Raw genomic sequence first — 16,029 nt, 5'->3', positions numbered from 1 at the left:
AAACCTAAAAAATAACACTGTATGTTTTCCTGACAGCATATTCGTTTCCTCCTTCATTCTCGGAAACCTCAGGTCTGACCTTTCAATAGGCAACTGTAACAGACAGTGACAAAGAGCCCAAACCAAAAGCTCAGTAGGCAATCAGAAACAAAATCCAACAATCAATCCTAAAGCCCTAAACTGAAGGACCCAGTAGACATGGGATACACTGCAGAAATCAGAGACATCAGAGAAATGCAACTTCCGAGAAAGCTGTGATGGCCGAGTGGTTAAGGCGTTGGACTTGAAATCCAATGGGGTCTCCCCGCATAGGTTCAAATCCTGTTCACAGCGCTAGGCTCTATATTTTGAAAGATTAAACCTTGCAATTGAAAGTTCAAGCAAAAGAAGTTTTGAGAGCTAAGTAAAACAACACTCATTTTGCAATGGGGTTTTCCCGCACAGGTTGAAATTCTGTTTACAGCTGTGTATTTTATGCGCCGAGGGAGAGAAATCTGGTGAGAGCAAGATTGCCCGAACTCAATAGTGAGGGGATGTATAAGTAATGTAAAGAAAGCCTTTCACATCCACCCTCTGGACCTACCCTATCTCTTCCTTCAGGTTAAAATGGTAAGAAATATGTAAAGAGTTATGTGATGACCAAGTGGACAAGAAATCCAATAAGATCCCCCTTTCAAACTTCAAATCCTGTGCTCTGTAGAATATTTCATGGGAATTATCCCAAAAATATATCTCCTAAACTTTATACATATGAAACCTAAAAAATAACACTGTATGTTTTCCTGACAGCATATCCGTTTCCTCCTTCATTCTCCGAAACCTCAGGTCTGACCTTTCAATAGGCAACTGTAACAGACAGTGACAAAGAGCCCAAACCAAAAGCTCAGTAGGCAATCAGAAACAAAATCCAACAATCAATCCTAAAGCCCTAAACTGAAGGACCCAGTAGACATGGGAGACACTGCAGAAATCAGAGACATCAGAGAAATGGAACTTCCGAGAAAGCTGTGATGGCCGAGTGGTTAAGGCGTTGGACTTGAAATCCAATGGGGTCTCCCCGCATAGGTTCAAATCCTGTTCACAGCGCTAGGCTCTATATTTTGAAAGAGACATCAGAGAAATGCAACTTCAGAGAAAGCTGTGATGGCCGAGTGGTTAAGGCGTTGGACTTGAAATCCAATGGGGTCTCCCCGCATAGGTTCAAATCCTGTTCACAGCGCTAGGCTCTATATTTTGAAAGATTAAACCTTGCAATTGAAAGTTCAAGCAAAAGAAGTTTTGAGAGCTAAGTAAAACAACACTCATTTTGCAATGGGGTTTTCCCGCACAGGTTGAAATTCTGTTTACAGCTGTGTATTTTATGCGCCGAGGGAGAGAAATCTGGTGAGAGCAAGATTGCCCGAACTCAATAGTGAGGGGATGTATAAGTAATGTAAAGAAAGCCTTTCACATCCACCCTCTGGACCTACCCTATCTCTTCCTTCAGGTTAAAATGGTAAGAAATATGTAAAGAGTTGTGTGATGGCCAAGTGGACAAGAAATCCAATGAGATCCCCCTTTCAAACTTCAAATCCTGTCCTCCGTAGAATATTTCATGGGAATTTTCCCAGAAATGTATCTCCTAAACTTTATACATATGAAACTAAAAAATAACACTGTGTGTTTACCTGACAGCATATCCATTTCCTCCTTCATTCTCGGAAACCTCAGGTCTGACCTTTCAATAGGCAACTGTAACAGACAGTGACAAAGAGCCCAAACCAAAAGCTCAGTAGGCAATCAGAAACATAATCCAACAATCAATCCTAAAGCCCTAAACTGAAGGACCCAGTAGACATGGGAGACACTGCAGAAATCAGAGACATCAGAGAAATGACACTTCCGAGAAAGCTGTGATGGCCGAGTGGTTAAGGCGTTTGACTTGAAATCCAATGGGGTCTCCCCACATAGGTTCAAATCCTGTTCACAGCGCTAGGCTCTATATTTTGAAAGATTAAACCTTGCAATTGAAATTTCAAGCAAAAGAAGTTTTGAGAGCTAAGTAAAACAACACTTATTTTGCAATGGGGTTTTCCCGCACAGGTTCAAATTCTGTTTACAGCTGTGTATTTTATGCGCCGAGGGAAAGAAATCTGGTGAGAGCAAGATTGCCCGAACTCAATAGTGAGGGGATGTATAAGTAATGTAAAGAAAGCCTTTCACTTCCACCCTCTGGACCTCTCTTCCATTAGGTTAAAATGTTAAGAAATATGTAAAGAGTTATGTGATGGCCAAGTGGACAAGAAATCAAATGAGATCCCCCTTTCAAACTTCAAATCCTGTCCTCCGTAGAATATTTTATGGGAATTTTCCAAGAAATGTATCTCCTAAACTTTATGCTTATGAAACCTAAAAAATAACACTGTGTGTTTACCTGACAGCATATCCGTTTCCTCCTTCATTCTCGGAATCCTCAGGTCTGACCTTTCAATAGGCAACTGTAACAATGACAAAGAGCCCAAACCAAAAGCTCAGTAGGCAATCAGAAACATAATCCAACAATCAATCCTAAAGCCCTAAACTGAAGGACCCAGTAGACATGGAAGACACTGCAGAAATCAGAGACATCGGAGAAATGCAACGTCCGAGAAAGCTGTGATGGCCGAGTGGTTAAGGCGTTGAATTAAAATCCAATGGAGTCTCCCCCCACAGTTTCAAATCCCGTTCACAGTGCTAGGCTCTATATTTTGAAATATTAAAAATTGCAATTGAAAGTTCAAGCAAAAGAAGTTTTGAGAGCTAAGTAAAACAACACTCATTATGCAATGGGGTTTTCCCGCACAGGTTCAAATCCTGTTTACAGCGGTGTATTTTATGCGCCGAGGGAGAGAAATCTGGTGAGAGCAAGATTGCCCAAACTCAATAGTGAGGGGATGTATAAGTAATGTAAAGAAAGCCTTTCACATCCACCCTCTGGACCTACCCTATCTCTTCCTTCTGGTTAAAATGGTAAGAAATATGTAAAGAGTTATGTGATGACCAAGTGGACAAGAAATCCAATAAGATTCCCCTTTCAAACTTCAAATCCTGTCCTCCGTAGAATATTTCATGGGAATTATCCCAAAAATATATCTCCTAAACTTTATACATATGAAACCTAAAAAATAACACTGTATGTTTTACTGACAGCATATCCGTTTCCTCCTTCATTCTCGGAAACCTCAGGTCTGACCTTTCAATAGGCAACTGTAACAGACAGTGACAAAGAGCCCAAACCAAAAGCTGAGTAGGCAATCAGAAGCAAAATCCAACAATCAATCCTAAAGCCCTAAACTGAAGGACCCAGTAGACATGGGAGACACTGCAGAAATCAGAGACATCAGAGAAATGCAACTGCCGAGAAAGCTGTGATGGCCGAGAGGTTAAGGCGTTGGACTTGAAATCCAATACCCCTGCATAGGTTCAAATCCTGTTCACAGCGCTAGGCTCTATATTTTGAAAGATTAAACCTTGCAATTGAAAGTTCAAGCATAAGAAGTTTTGAGAGCTAAGTAAAACAACACTCATTTTGCAATGGGGTTTTCCCGCACAGGTTCAAATCCTGTTTACAGCGGTGTATTTTATGCGCCGAGGGAGAGAAATCTGGTGAGAGCAAGATTGCCCGAACTCAATATTGAGGGGATGTATAAGTAATGTAAAGAAAGCCTTTCACATCCACCCTCTGGACCTACCCTATCTCTTCCTTCTGGTTAAAATGGTAAGAAATATGTAAAGAGTTGTGTGATGGCCAAGTGGACAAGAAATCCAATGAGATCCCCCTTTCAAACTTCAAATCCTGTCCTCCGTAGAATATTTTATGAGAATTTTCCCAGAAATGTATCTCCTAAACTTTATGCTTATGAAACCTAAAAAATAACACTGTGTGTTTACCTGACAGCATATCCGTTTCCTCCTTCATTCTCGGAAACCTCAGGTCTGACCTTTCAATAGGCAACTGTAACAGACAGTGACAAAGAGCCCAAACCAAAAGCTCAGTAGGCAATCAGAAACATAATCTAACAATCAATCCTAAAGCCCTAAACTGAAGGACCCAGTAGACATGGAAGACACTGCAGAAATCAGAGACATCGGAGACACGCAACTTTCGAGAAAGCTGTGATGGCAGAGTGGTTAAGGCGTTGGACTTGAAATCCAATGGGGTCTCCCCGCATAAGTTCAAAACCTGTTCACAGTGCTAGGCTCTATTTTTTGAAAGATTAAACCTTGCAATTGAAAGTTCAAGCAAAAGAAGTTTTGAGAGCTAAGTAAAACAACACTCATTTTGCAATGGGGTTTTCCCGCACGGGTTCAAATCCTGTTTACAGCGGTGTATTTTATGCACCGAGGGAGAGAAATCTGATGAGAGCAAGATTGCCCAAACTCAATAGTGAGGGGATGTATAAGTAATGTAAAGAAAGCCTTTCACATCCACCCTCTGGACCTACCCTATCTCTTCCTTCTGGTTAAAATGGTAAGAAATATGTAAAGAGTTATGTGATGACCAAGTGGACAAGAAATCCAATAAGATCCCCCTTTCAAACTTCAAATCCTATCCTCCGTAGAATATTTCATGGGAATTATCCCAAAAAAATACATCTCCTAAACTTTATACATATGAAACCTAAAAAATAACACTGTATGTTTTCCTGACAGCATATCCGTTTCCTCCTTCATTCTCGGAAACCTCAGGTCTGACCTTTCAATAGGCAACTGTAACAGACAGTGACAAAGAGCCCAAACCAAAAGCTCAGTAGGCAATCAGAAACAAAATCCAACAATCAATCCTAAAGCCCTAAACTGAAGGACCCAGTAGACATGGGAGACACTGCAGAAATCAGAGACATCAGAGAAATGCAACTTCAGAGAAAGCTGTGATGGCTGAGTGGTTAAGGCGTTGGACTTGAAATCCAATGGGGTCTCCCCGCATAGGTTCAAATCCTGTTCACAGCGCTATGCTCTATATTTTGAAAGATTAAACCTTGCAATTGAAAGTTCAAGCAAAAGAAGTTTTGAGAGCTAAGTAAAACAACACTCATTTTGCAATGGGGTTTTCCCGCACTGGTTCAAATCCTGTTTACAGTGGTGTATTTTGTGCGCCGAGGGAGAGGAATCTGGTGAGAGCAAGATTACCCGAACTCAATATTGAGGGGATGTATAAGTAATGTAAAGAAAGCCTTTCACTTCCACCCTCTGGACCTGCCCTATCTCTTCCTTCTGGTTAAAATGGTAAGAAATATGTAAAGAGTTCTGTGATGACCAAGTGGACAAGAAATCCAATAAGATCCCCCTTTCAAACTTCAAATCCTGTCCTCCGTAGAATATTTCATGGGAATTATCCCAAAAATATATCTCCTAAACTTTATACATATGAAACCTAAAAAATAACACTGTATGTTTTCCTGACAGCATATCCGTTTCCTCCTTCATTCTCGGAAACCTCAGGTCTGACCTTTCAATAGGCAACTGTAACAGACAGTGACAAAGAGCCCAAACCAAAAGCTCAGTAGGCAATCAGAAACAAAATCCAACAATCAATCCTAAAGCCCTAAACTGAAGGACCCAGTAGACATGGGCGACACTGCAGAAATCAGAGACATCAGAGAAATGCAACTTCCGAGAAAGCTGTGATGGCCGAGTGGTTAAGGCGTTGGACTTGAAATCCAATGGGGTCTCCCCGCATAGGTTCAAATCCTGTTCACAGCGCTAGGCTCTATATTTTGAAAGATTAAACCTTGCAATTGAAAGTTCAAGCAAAAGAAGTTTTGAGAGCTAAGTAAAACAACACTCATTTTGCAATGGGGTTTTCCCGCATAGGTTCAAATCCTGTTTACAGCGGTGTATTTTATGCGCCGAGGGAGAGAAATCTGGTGAGAGCAAGATTGCCCGAACTCAATAGTGAGGGGATGTATAAGTAATGTAAAGAAAGCCTTTCACTTCCACCCTCTGGACCTCTCTTCCTTCAGGTTAAAATGCTAAGAAATATGTAAAGAGTTATGTGATGGCCAAGTGGACAAGAAATCCAATGAGATCCCCCTTTCAAACTTCAAATCCTGTCCTCCGTAGAATATTTTATGGGAATTTTCCCAGAAATGAATCTCCTAAACTTTATACATATGAAAACTAAAAAATAACACTGTGTGTTTACCTGACAGCATATCCATTTCCTCCTTCATTCTCGGAAACCTCAGGTCTGACCTTTCAATAGGCAACTGTAACAGACAGTGACAAAGAGCCCAAACCAAAAGCTCAGTAGGCAATCAGAAACAAAATCCAACAATCAATCCTAAAGCCCTAAACTGAAGGACCCAGTAGACATGGGAGACACTGTAGAAATCAGAGACTTCGGAGAAATGCACCTTCCGAGAAAGCTGTGATGGCCGAGTGGTTAAGGCGTTGGACTTGAAATCCAATTGGGTCTCCCCACATAGGTTCAAATCCTGTTCACCGCGCTAGGCTCTATATTTTGAAAGATTAAACCTTGCAATTGAAATTTCAAGCAAAAGAAGTTTTGAGAGCTAAGTAAAACAACACTCATTTTGCAATGGGGTTTTCCCGCACAGGTTCAAATTCTGTTTACAGCTGTGTATTTTATGCGCCGAGGGAGAGAAATCTGGTGAGAGCAAGATTGCCCGAACTCAATAGTGAGGGGATGTATAAGTAAAGTAAAGAAAGCCTTTCACTTCCACCCTCTGGACCTGCCCTATCTCTTCCGTCAGGTTAAAATGCTAAGAAATATGTAAAGAGTTATGTGATGTCCAAGTGAACAAGAAATCCAATGAGATCCCCCTTTCAAACTTCAAATCCTGTTCTCCGTAGAATATTTTATGGGAATTTTCCAAGAAATGTATCTCCTAAACTTTATGCTTATGAAACCTAAAAAATAACACAGTTTGTTTACCTGACAGCATATCCGTTTCCTCCTTCATTCTCGGAATCCTCAGGTCTGACCTTTCAATAGGCAACTGTAACAGACAGTGACAAAGGGCCCAAACCAAAAGCTCAGTAGGCAATCAGAAACATAATCTAACAATCAATCCTAAAGCCCTAAACTGAAGGACCCAGTAGACATGGAAGACACTGCAGAAATCAAAGACATTGGAGAAACACAAATTCCGAGAAAGCTGTGATGGCCGAGTGGTTAAGGCGTTGGACTTGAAATCCAAAGGGGTCTCCCCGCATAGGTTCAAATCCTGTTCACAGCGCTAGGCTCTATATTTTGAAAGATTAAACCTTGCAATTGAAAGCTCAAGCAAAAGAAGTTTTGAGAGCTAAGTAAAACAACACTCATTTTGCAATGGGGTTTTCCCGCACTGGTTCAAATCCTGTTTACAGTGGTGTATTTTGTGCGCCGAGGGAGAGGAATCTGGTGAGAGCAAGATTACCCGAACTCAATATTGAGGGGATGTATAAGTAATGTAAAGAAAGCCTTTCACTTCCACCCTCTGGACCTGCCCTATCTCTTCCTTCTGGTTAAAATGGTAAGAAATATGTAAAGAGTTCTGTGATGACCAAGTGGACAAGAAATCCAATAAGATCCCCCCTTCAAACTTCAAATCCTGTCCTCCGTAGAATATTTCATGGGAATTATCCCAAAAATATATCTCCTAAACTTTATACATATGAAACCTAAAAAATAACACTGTATGTTTTCCTGACAGCATATCCGTTTCCTCCTTCATTCTCGGAAACCTCAGGTCTGACCTTTCAATAGGCAACTGTAACAGACAGTGACAAAGAGCCCAAACCAAAAGCTCAGTAGGCAATCAGAAACAAAATCCAACAATCAATCCTAAAGCCCTAAACTGAAGGACCCAGTAGACATGGGAGACACTGCAGAAATCAGAGACATCAGAGAAATGCAACTTCCGAGAAAGCTGTGATGGCCGAGTGGTTAAGGCGTTGGACTTGAAATCCAATGGGGTCTCCCCGCATAGGTTCAAATCCTGTTCACAGCGCTAGGCTCTATATTTTGAAAGATTAAACCTTGCAATTGAAAGTTCAAGCAAAAGAAGTTTTGAGAGCTAAGTAAAACAACACTCATTTTGCAATGGGGTTTTCCCGCACAGGTTCAAATCCTGTTTACAGCGGTGTATTTTATGCGCCGAGGGAGAGGAATCTGGTGAGAGCAAGATTACCCGAACTCAATAGTGAGGGGATGTATAAGTAATGTAAAGAAAGCCTTTCACTTCCACCCTCTGGACCTGCCCTATCTCTTCCTTCTGGTTAAAATGGTAAGAAATATGTAAAGAGTTATGTGATGACCAAGTGGACAAGAAATCCAATAAGATCCCCCTTTCAAACTTCAAATCCTGTCCTCCGTAGAATATTTCATGGGAATTATCCCAAAAATATATCTCCTAAACTTTATACATATGAAACCTAAAAAATAACACTGTATGTTTTCCTGACAGCATATCCGTTTCCTCCTTCATTCTCGGAATCCTCAGGTCTGACCTTTCAATAGGCAACTGTAACAGACAGTGACAAAGAGCCCAAACCAAAAGCTCAGTAGGCAATCAGAAACATAATCTAACAATCAATCCTAAAGCCCTAAACTGAAGGACCCAGTAGACATGGAAGACACTGCAGAAATCAGAGACATCAGAGAAATGCAACTTCCGAGAAAGCTGTGATGGCTGAGTGGTTAAGGCGTTGGACTTGAAATCCAATGGGGTCTCCCCACATAGATTCAAATCCTGTTCACAGCGCTAGGCTCTATATTTTGAAAGATTAAACCTTGCAATTGAAAGTTCAAGCAAAATAAGTTTTGAGAGCTAAGTAAAACAACACTCATTTTGCAATGGGGTTTTCCCGCACAGGTTCAAATTCTGTTTACAGCTGTGTATTTTATGCGCCGAGGGAGAGAAATCTGGTGAGAGCAAGATTGCCCGAACTCAATAGTGAGGGGATGTATAAGTAATGTAAAGAAAGCCTTTCACTTCCACCCTCTGGACCTCTCTTCCTTCAGGTTAAAATGCTAAGAAATATGTAAAGAGTTATGTGATGGCCAAGTGGACAAGAAATCCAATGAGATCCCCCTTTCAAACTTCAAATCCTGTCCTCCGTAGAATATTTTATGGGAATTTTCCCAGAAATGAATCTCCTAAACTTTATACATATGAAAACTAAAAAATAACACTGTGTGTTTACCTGACAGCATATCCATTTCCTCCTTCATTCTCGGAAACCTCAGGTCTGACCTTTCAATAGGCAACTGTAACAGACAGTGACAAAGAGCCCAAACCAAAAGCTCAGTAGGCAATCAGAAACAAAATCCAACAATCAATCCTAAAGCCCTAAACTGAAGGACCCAGTAGACATGGAAGACACTGCAGAAATCAAAGACATTGGAGAAACACAAATTCCGAGAAAGCTGTGATGGCCGAGTGGTTAAGGCGTTGGACTTGAAATCCAATGGGGTCTCCCCGCATAGGTTCAAATCCTGTTCACAGCGCTAGGCTCTATATTTTGAAAGATTAAACCTTGCAATTGAAAGCTCAAGCAAAAGAAGTTTTGAGAGCTAAGTAAAACAACACTCATTTTGCAATGGGGTTTTCCCGCACGGGTTCAAATCCTGTTTACAGCGGTGTATTTTATGCACCGAGGGAGAGAAATCTGATGAGAGCAAGATTGCCCAAACTCAATAGTGAGGGGATGTATAAGTAATGTAAAGAAAGCCTTTCACATCCACCCTCTGGACCTACCCTATCTCTTCCTTCTGGTTAAAATGGTAAGAAATATGTAAAGAGTTATGTGATGACCAAGTGGACAAGAAATCCAATAAGATCCCCCTTTCAAACTTCAAATCCTATCCTCCGTAGAATATTTCATGGGAATTATCCCAAAAAAATACATCTCCTAAACTTTATACATATGAAACCTAAAAAATAACACTGTATGTTTTCCTGACAGCATATCCGTTTCCTCCTTCATTCTCGGAAACCTCAGGTCTGACCTTTCAATAGGCAACTGTAACAGACAGTGACAAAGAGCCCAAACCAAAAGCTCAGTAGGCAATCAGAAACAAAATCCAACAATCAATCCTAAAGCCCTAAACTGAAGGACCCAGTAGACATGGGAGACACTGCAGAAATCAGAGACATCAGAGAAATGCAACTTCAGAGAAAGCTGTGATGGCTGAGTGGTTAAGGCGTTGGACTTGAAATCCAATGGGGTCTCCCCGCATAGGTTCAAATCCTGTTCACAGCGCTAGGCTCTATATTTTGAAAGATTAAACCTTGCAATTGAAAGTTCAAGCAAAAGAAGTTTTGAGAGCTAAGTAAAACAACACTCATTTTGCAATGGGGTTTTCCCGCACTGGTTCAAATCCTGTTTACAGTGGTGTATTTTGTGCGCCGAGGGAGAGGAATCTGGTGAGAGCAAGATTACCAGAACTCAATATTGAGGGGATGTATAAGTAATGTAAAGAAAGCCTTTCACTTCCACCCTCTGGACCTGCCCTATCTCTTCCTTCTGGTTAAAATGGTAAGAAATATGTAAAGAGTTCTGTGATGACCAAGTGGACAAGAAATCCAATAAGATCCCCCTTTCAAACTTCAAATCCTGTCCTCCGTAGAATATTTCATGGGAATTATCCCAAAAATATATCTCCTAAACTTTATACATATGAAACCTAAAAAATAACACTGTATGTTTTCCTGACAGCATATCCGTTTCCTCCTTCATTCTCGGAAACCTCAGGTCTGACCTTTCAATAGGCAACTGTAACAGACAGTGACAAAGAGCCCAAACCAAAAGCTCAGTAGGCAATCAGAAACAAAATCCAACAATCAATCCTAAAGCCCTAAACTGAAGGACCCAGTAGACATGGGAGACACTGCAGAAATCAGAGACATCAGAGAAATGCAACTTCCGAGAAAGCTGTGATGGCCGAGTGGTTAAGGCGTTGGACTTGAAATCCAATGGGGTCTCCCCGCATAGGTTCAAATCCTGTTCACAGCGCTAGGCTCTATATTTTGAAAGATTAAACCTTGCAATTGAAAGTTCAAGCAAAAGAAGTTTTGAGAGCTAAGTAAAACAACACTCATTTTGCAATGGGGTTTTCCCGCATAGGTTCAAATCCTGTTTACAGCGGTGTATTTTATGCGCCGAGGGAGAGAAATCTGGTGAGAGCAAGATTGCCCGAACTCAATAGTGAGGGGATGTATAAGTAATGTAAAGAAAGCCTTTCACTTCCACCCTCTGGACCTCTCTTCCTTCAGGTTAAAATGCTAAGAAATATGTAAAGAGTTATGTGATGGCCAAGTGGACAAGAAATCCAATGAGATCCCCCTTTCAAACTTCAAATCCTGTCCTCCGTAGAATATTTTATGGGAATTTTCCCAGAAATGAATCTCCTAAACTTTATACATATGAAAACTAAAAAATAACACTGTGTGTTTACCTGACAGCATATCCATTTCCTCCTTCATTCTCGGAAACCTCAGGTCTGACCTTTCAATAGGCAACTGTAACAGACAGTGACAAAGAGCCCAAACCAAAAGCTCAGTAGGCAATCAGAAACAAAATCCAACAATCAATCCTAAAGCCCTAAACTGAAGGACCCAGTAGACATGGGAGACACTGTAGAAATCAGAGACTTCGGAGAAATGCACCTTCCGAGAAAGCTGTGATGGCCGAGTGGTTAAGGCGTTGGACTTGAAATCCGATTGGATCTCCCCACATAGGTTCAAATCCTGTTCACCGCGCTAGGCTCTATATTTTGAAAGATTAAACCTTGCAATTGAAATTTCAAGCAAAAGAAGTTTTGAGAGCTAAGTAAAACAACACTCATTTTGCAATGGGGTTTTCCCGCACGGGTTCAAATCCTGTTTACAGCGGTGTATTTTATGCACCGAGGGAGAGAAATCTGATGAGAGCAAGATTGCCCAAACTCAATAGTGAGGGGATGTATAAGTAATGTAAAGAAAGCCTTTCACATCCACCCTCTGGACCTACCCTATCTCTTCCTTCTGGTTAAAATGGTAAGAAATATGTAAAGAGTTATGTGATGACCAAGTGGACAAGAAATCCAATAAGATCCCCCTTTCAAACTTCAAATCCTATCCTCCGTAGAATATTTCATGGGAATTATCCCAAAAAAATACATCTCCTAAACTTTATACATATGAAACCTAAAAAATAACACTGTATGTTTTCCTGACAGCATATCCGTTTCCTCCTTCATTCTCGGAAACCTCAGGTCTGACCTTTCAATAGGCAACTGTAACAGACAGTGACAAAGAGCCCAAACCAAAAGCTCAGTAGGCAATCAGAAACAAAATCCAACAATCAATCCTAAAGCCCTAAACTGAAGGACCCAGTAGACATGGGAGACACTGCAGAAATCAGAGACATCAGAGAAATACCACTTCCGAGAAAGCTGTGATGGCCGAGTGGTTAAGGCGTTGGACTTGAAATCCAATGGGGTCTCCCCGCATAGGTTCAAATCCTGTTCACAGCGCTAGGCTCTATATTTTGAAAGATTAAACCTTGCAATTGAAAGTTCAAGCAAAAGAAGTTTTGAGAGCTAAGTAAAACAACACTCATTTTGCAATGGGGTTTTCCCGCACAGGTTCAAATCCTGTTTACAGCGGTGTATTTTATGCGCCGAGGGAGAGGAATCTGGTGAGAGCAAGATTACCCGAACTCAATAGTGAGGGGATGTATAAGTAATGTAAAGAAAGCCTTTCACTTCCACCCTCTGGACCTGCCCTATCTCTTCCTTCTGGTTAAAATGGTAAGAAATATGTAAAGAGTTATGTGATGACCAAGTGGACAAGAAATCCAATAAGATCCCCCTTTCAAACTTCAAATCCTGTCCTCCGTAGAATATTTCATGGGAATTATCCCAAAAATATATCTCCTAAACTTTATACATATGAAACCTAAAAAATAACACTGTATGTTTTCCTGACAGCATATCCGTTTCCTCCTTCATTCTCGGAATCCTCAGGTCTGACCTTTCAATAGGCAACTGTAACAGACAGTGACAAAGAGCCCAAACCAAAAGCTCAGTAGGCAATCAGAAACATAATCTAACAATCAATCCTAAAGCCCTAAACTGAAGGACCCAGTAGACATGGAAGACACTGCAGAAATCAAAGACATTGGAGAAACACAAATTCCGAGAAAGCTGTGATGGCCGAGTGGTTAAGGCGTTGGACTTGAAATCCAATGGGGTCTCCCCGCATAGGTTCAAATCCTGTTCACAGCGCTAGGCTCTATATTTTGAAAGATTAAACCTTGCAATTGAAAGCTCAAGCAAAAGAAGTTTTGAGAGCTAAGTAAAACAACACTCATTTTGCAATGGGGTTTTCCCGCACAGGTTCAAATCCTGTTTACAGCGGTGTATTTTATGCACCGAGGGAGAGAAATCTGATGAGAGCAAGATTGCCCAAACTCAATAGTGAGGGGATGTATAAGTAATGTAAAGAAAGCCTTTCACATCCACCCTCTGGACCTACCCTATCTCTTCCTTCTGGTTAAAATGGTAAGAAATATGTAAAGAGTTATGTGATGACCAAGTGGACAAGAAATCCAATAAGATCCCCCTTTCAAACTTCAAATCCTATCCTCCGTAGAATATTTCATGGGAATTATCCCAAAAAAATACATCTCCTAAACTTTATACATATGAAACCTAAAAAATAACACTGTATGTTTTCCTGACAGCATATCCGTTTCCTCCTTCATTCTCGGAAACCTCAGGTCTGACCTTTCAATAGGCAACTGTAACAGACAGTGACAAAGAGCCCAAACCAAAAGCTCAGTAGGCAATCAGAAACAAAATCCAACAATCAATCCTAAAGCCCTAAACTGAAGGACCCAGTAGACATGGGAGACACTGCAGAAATCAGAGACATCAGAGAAATGCAACTTCAGAGAAAGCTGTGATGGCTGAGTGGTTAAGGCGTTGGACTTGAAATCCAATGGGGTCTCCCCGCATAGGTTCAAATCCTGTTCACAGCGCTAGGCTCTATATTTTGAAAGATTAAACCTTGCAATTGAAAGTTCAAGCAAAATAAGTTTTGAGAGCTAAGTAAAACAACACTCATTTTGCAATGGGGTTTTCCCGCACTGGTTCAAATCCTGTTTACAGTGGTGTATTTTGTGCGCCGAGGGAGAGGAATCTGGTGAGAGCAAGATTACCAGAACTCAATATTGAGGGGATGTATAAGTAATGTAAAGAAAGCCTTTCACTTCCACCCTCTGGACCTGCCCTATCTCTTCCTTCTGGTTAAAATGGTAAGAAATATGTAAAGAGTTCTGTGATGACCAAGTGGACAAGAAATCCAATAAGATCCCCCTTTCAAACTTCAAATCCTGTCCTCCGTAGAATATTTCATGGGAATTATCCCAAAAATATATCTCCTAAACTTTATACATATGAAACCTAAAAAATAACACTGTATGTTTTCCTGACAGCATATCCGTTTCCTCCTTCATTCTCGGAAACCTCAGGTCTGACCTTTCAATAGGCAACTGTAACAGACAGTGACAAAGAGCCCAAACCAAAAGCTCAGTAGGCAATCAGAAACAAAATCCAACAATCAATCCTAAAGCCCTAAACTGAAGGACCCAGTAGACATGGGAGACACTGCAGAAATCAGAGACATCAGAGAAATGCAACTTCCGAGAAAGCTGTGATGGCCGAGTGGTTAAGGCGTTGGACTTGAAATCCAATGGGGTCTCCCCGCATAGGTTCAAATCCTGTTCACAGCGCTAGGCTCTATATTTTGAAAGATTAAACCTTGCAATTGAAAGTTCAAGCAAAAGAAGTTTTGAGAGCTAAGTAAAACAACACTCATTTTGCAATGGGGTTTTCCCGCATAGGTTCAAATCCTGTTTACAGCGGTGTATTTTATGCGCCGAGGGAGAGAAATCTGGTGAGAGCAAGATTGCCCGAACTCAATAGTGAGGGGATGTATAAGTAATGTAAAGAAAGCCTTTCACTTCCACCCTCTGGACCTCTCTTCCTTCAGGTTAAAATGCTAAGAAATATGTAAAGAGTTATGTGATGGCCAAGTGGACAAGAAATCCAATGAGATCCCCCTTTCAAACTTCAAATCCTGTCCTCCGTAGAATATTTTATGGGAATTTTCCCAGAAATGAATCTCCTAAACTTTATACATATGAAAACTAAAAAATAACACTGTGTGTTTACCTGACAGCATATCCATTTCCTCCTTCATTCTCGGAAACCTCAGGTCTGACCTTTCAATAGGCAACTGTAACAGACAGTGACAAAGAGCCCAAACCAAAAGCTCAGTAGGCAATCAGAAACAAAATCCAACAATCAATCCTAAAGCCCTAAACTGAAGGACCCAGTAGACATGGGAGACACTGTAGAAATCAGAGACTTCGGAGAAATGCACCTTCCGAGAAAGCTGTGATGGCCGAGTGGTTAAGGCGTTGGACTTGAAATCCAATTGGGTCTCCCCACATAGGTTCAAATCCTGTTCACCGCGCTAGGCTCTATATTTTGAAAGATTAAACCTTGCAATTGAAATTTCAAGCAAAAGAAGTTTTGAGAGCTAAGTAAAACAACACTCATTTTGCAATGGGGTTTTCCCGCACGGGTTCAAATCCTGTTTACAGCGGTGTATTTTATGCACCGAGGGAGAGAAATCTGATGAGAGCAAGATTGCCCAAACTCAATAGTGAGGGGATGTATAAGTAATGTAAAGAAAGCCTTTCACATCCACCCTCTGGACCTACCCTATCTCTTCCTTCTGGTTAAAATGGTAAGAAATATGTAAAGAGTTATGTGATGACCAAGTGGACAAGAAATCCAATAAGATCCCCCTTTCAAACTTCAAATCCTATCCTCCGTAGAATATTTCATGGGAATTTTCCAAGAAATGTATCTCCTAAACTTTATGCTTATGAAACCTAAAAAATAACACAGTTTGTTTACCTGACAGCATATCCGTTTCCTCCTTCATTCTCGGAATCCTCAGGTCTGACCTTTCAATAGGCAACTGTAACAGACAGTGACAAAGAGCCCAA

The 16,029-nt window shown here is 40.9% G+C and overlaps 22 non-coding genes across 22 annotated transcripts; all 22 read left to right on the top strand.

Annotated features, from left to right (window-relative positions):
* Positions 1 to 251: 251 nt before the first annotated feature.
* TRNAS-UGA (transfer RNA serine (anticodon UGA)) lies at positions 252 to 333 on the top strand. Its single transcript has one exon. It is a non-coding gene; the product is annotated as a tRNA-Ser (tRNA).
* Positions 334 to 1,004: 671 nt separating this feature from the next.
* Positions 1,005 to 1,086, top strand: TRNAS-UGA (transfer RNA serine (anticodon UGA)). Its single transcript has one exon. It is a non-coding gene; the product is annotated as a tRNA-Ser (tRNA).
* A 51-nt stretch (positions 1,087 to 1,137) lies between these two features.
* On the top strand, positions 1,138 to 1,219 carry TRNAS-UGA (transfer RNA serine (anticodon UGA)). Its single transcript has one exon. It is a non-coding gene; the product is annotated as a tRNA-Ser (tRNA).
* Positions 1,220 to 1,889: 670 nt separating this feature from the next.
* TRNAS-UGA (transfer RNA serine (anticodon UGA)) lies at positions 1,890 to 1,971 on the top strand. Its single transcript has one exon. It is a non-coding gene; the product is annotated as a tRNA-Ser (tRNA).
* A 660-nt stretch (positions 1,972 to 2,631) lies between these two features.
* On the top strand, positions 2,632 to 2,844 carry TRNAF-AAA (transfer RNA phenylalanine (anticodon AAA)). The gene is made up of 2 exons: positions 2,632 to 2,668; positions 2,800 to 2,844. It is a non-coding gene; the product is annotated as a tRNA-Phe (tRNA).
* Positions 2,845 to 3,383: 539 nt separating this feature from the next.
* TRNAS-UGA (transfer RNA serine (anticodon UGA)) lies at positions 3,384 to 3,460 on the top strand. The gene has a single exon. It is a non-coding gene; the product is annotated as a tRNA-Ser (tRNA).
* Positions 3,461 to 4,131: 671 nt separating this feature from the next.
* On the top strand, positions 4,132 to 4,213 carry TRNAS-UGA (transfer RNA serine (anticodon UGA)). The gene has a single exon. It is a non-coding gene; the product is annotated as a tRNA-Ser (tRNA).
* Positions 4,214 to 4,886: 673 nt separating this feature from the next.
* On the top strand, positions 4,887 to 4,968 carry TRNAS-UGA (transfer RNA serine (anticodon UGA)). The gene has a single exon. It is a non-coding gene; the product is annotated as a tRNA-Ser (tRNA).
* Positions 4,969 to 5,639: 671 nt separating this feature from the next.
* Positions 5,640 to 5,721, top strand: TRNAS-UGA (transfer RNA serine (anticodon UGA)). The gene has a single exon. It is a non-coding gene; the product is annotated as a tRNA-Ser (tRNA).
* Positions 5,722 to 6,385: 664 nt separating this feature from the next.
* Positions 6,386 to 6,467, top strand: TRNAS-UGA (transfer RNA serine (anticodon UGA)). Its single transcript has one exon. It is a non-coding gene; the product is annotated as a tRNA-Ser (tRNA).
* A 671-nt stretch (positions 6,468 to 7,138) lies between these two features.
* TRNAS-UGA (transfer RNA serine (anticodon UGA)) lies at positions 7,139 to 7,220 on the top strand. Its single transcript has one exon. It is a non-coding gene; the product is annotated as a tRNA-Ser (tRNA).
* Positions 7,221 to 7,891: 671 nt separating this feature from the next.
* Positions 7,892 to 7,973, top strand: TRNAS-UGA (transfer RNA serine (anticodon UGA)). The gene has a single exon. It is a non-coding gene; the product is annotated as a tRNA-Ser (tRNA).
* A 671-nt stretch (positions 7,974 to 8,644) lies between these two features.
* Positions 8,645 to 8,726, top strand: TRNAS-UGA (transfer RNA serine (anticodon UGA)). Its single transcript has one exon. It is a non-coding gene; the product is annotated as a tRNA-Ser (tRNA).
* A 664-nt stretch (positions 8,727 to 9,390) lies between these two features.
* On the top strand, positions 9,391 to 9,472 carry TRNAS-UGA (transfer RNA serine (anticodon UGA)). Its single transcript has one exon. It is a non-coding gene; the product is annotated as a tRNA-Ser (tRNA).
* A 673-nt stretch (positions 9,473 to 10,145) lies between these two features.
* TRNAS-UGA (transfer RNA serine (anticodon UGA)) lies at positions 10,146 to 10,227 on the top strand. The gene has a single exon. It is a non-coding gene; the product is annotated as a tRNA-Ser (tRNA).
* A 671-nt stretch (positions 10,228 to 10,898) lies between these two features.
* Positions 10,899 to 10,980, top strand: TRNAS-UGA (transfer RNA serine (anticodon UGA)). Its single transcript has one exon. It is a non-coding gene; the product is annotated as a tRNA-Ser (tRNA).
* A 664-nt stretch (positions 10,981 to 11,644) lies between these two features.
* TRNAS-UGA (transfer RNA serine (anticodon UGA)) lies at positions 11,645 to 11,858 on the top strand. Its single transcript has 2 exons — positions 11,645 to 11,681; positions 11,814 to 11,858. It is a non-coding gene; the product is annotated as a tRNA-Ser (tRNA).
* A 541-nt stretch (positions 11,859 to 12,399) lies between these two features.
* On the top strand, positions 12,400 to 12,481 carry TRNAS-UGA (transfer RNA serine (anticodon UGA)). The gene has a single exon. It is a non-coding gene; the product is annotated as a tRNA-Ser (tRNA).
* Positions 12,482 to 13,152: 671 nt separating this feature from the next.
* Positions 13,153 to 13,234, top strand: TRNAS-UGA (transfer RNA serine (anticodon UGA)). Its single transcript has one exon. It is a non-coding gene; the product is annotated as a tRNA-Ser (tRNA).
* A 673-nt stretch (positions 13,235 to 13,907) lies between these two features.
* On the top strand, positions 13,908 to 13,989 carry TRNAS-UGA (transfer RNA serine (anticodon UGA)). Its single transcript has one exon. It is a non-coding gene; the product is annotated as a tRNA-Ser (tRNA).
* Positions 13,990 to 14,660: 671 nt separating this feature from the next.
* On the top strand, positions 14,661 to 14,742 carry TRNAS-UGA (transfer RNA serine (anticodon UGA)). Its single transcript has one exon. It is a non-coding gene; the product is annotated as a tRNA-Ser (tRNA).
* A 664-nt stretch (positions 14,743 to 15,406) lies between these two features.
* Positions 15,407 to 15,488, top strand: TRNAS-UGA (transfer RNA serine (anticodon UGA)). Its single transcript has one exon. It is a non-coding gene; the product is annotated as a tRNA-Ser (tRNA).
* The last annotated feature ends 541 nt before the right edge of the window (positions 15,489 to 16,029 follow it).

Source organism: Hyla sarda, chromosome 4 (genome assembly GCF_029499605.1).
Source record: "Hyla sarda isolate aHylSar1 chromosome 4, aHylSar1.hap1, whole genome shotgun sequence".
NCBI classification, from domain to species: domain Eukaryota; kingdom Metazoa; phylum Chordata; class Amphibia; order Anura; family Hylidae; genus Hyla; species Hyla sarda.
The sequence above is the reverse complement of the archived record's forward strand: the minus strand, read 5'-3'. Positions and strand labels throughout refer to the sequence as shown.